Raw genomic sequence first — 296 nt, forward strand, 5'->3', positions numbered from 1 at the left:
ACAAACGAGAAGACTAAGTTAAGCTAGCTAACAAGATAACAACCAGCTGTGGGTACTTTTTCACAACTTTGTTCTCATCTACGGTTTTCCACCCTTAAAAAAATATTCTAAAAAGAGTACTCCTTTGGATTCTGCCAGGAATTCTACAAGCAGAAATATCAGCAATAATTAGTAACACTAGCAAGCTACATTATAACAGCACCGAAAAAGAAAAAAAAAAGAAAAAACCCTAATTCACGACCAGCACCATTGAAGCCAAATCCAATAAAGCACAAATCTTGGCAACTAAGAGCATC

This window comes from Salvia hispanica, chromosome 5 (assembly GCF_029641045.1).
Source record: "Salvia hispanica isolate PSC_SH4W2 chromosome 5, Shi_PSC_v1, whole genome shotgun sequence".
Classification (NCBI taxonomy): Eukaryota; Viridiplantae; Streptophyta; class Magnoliopsida; order Lamiales; family Lamiaceae; genus Salvia; species Salvia hispanica.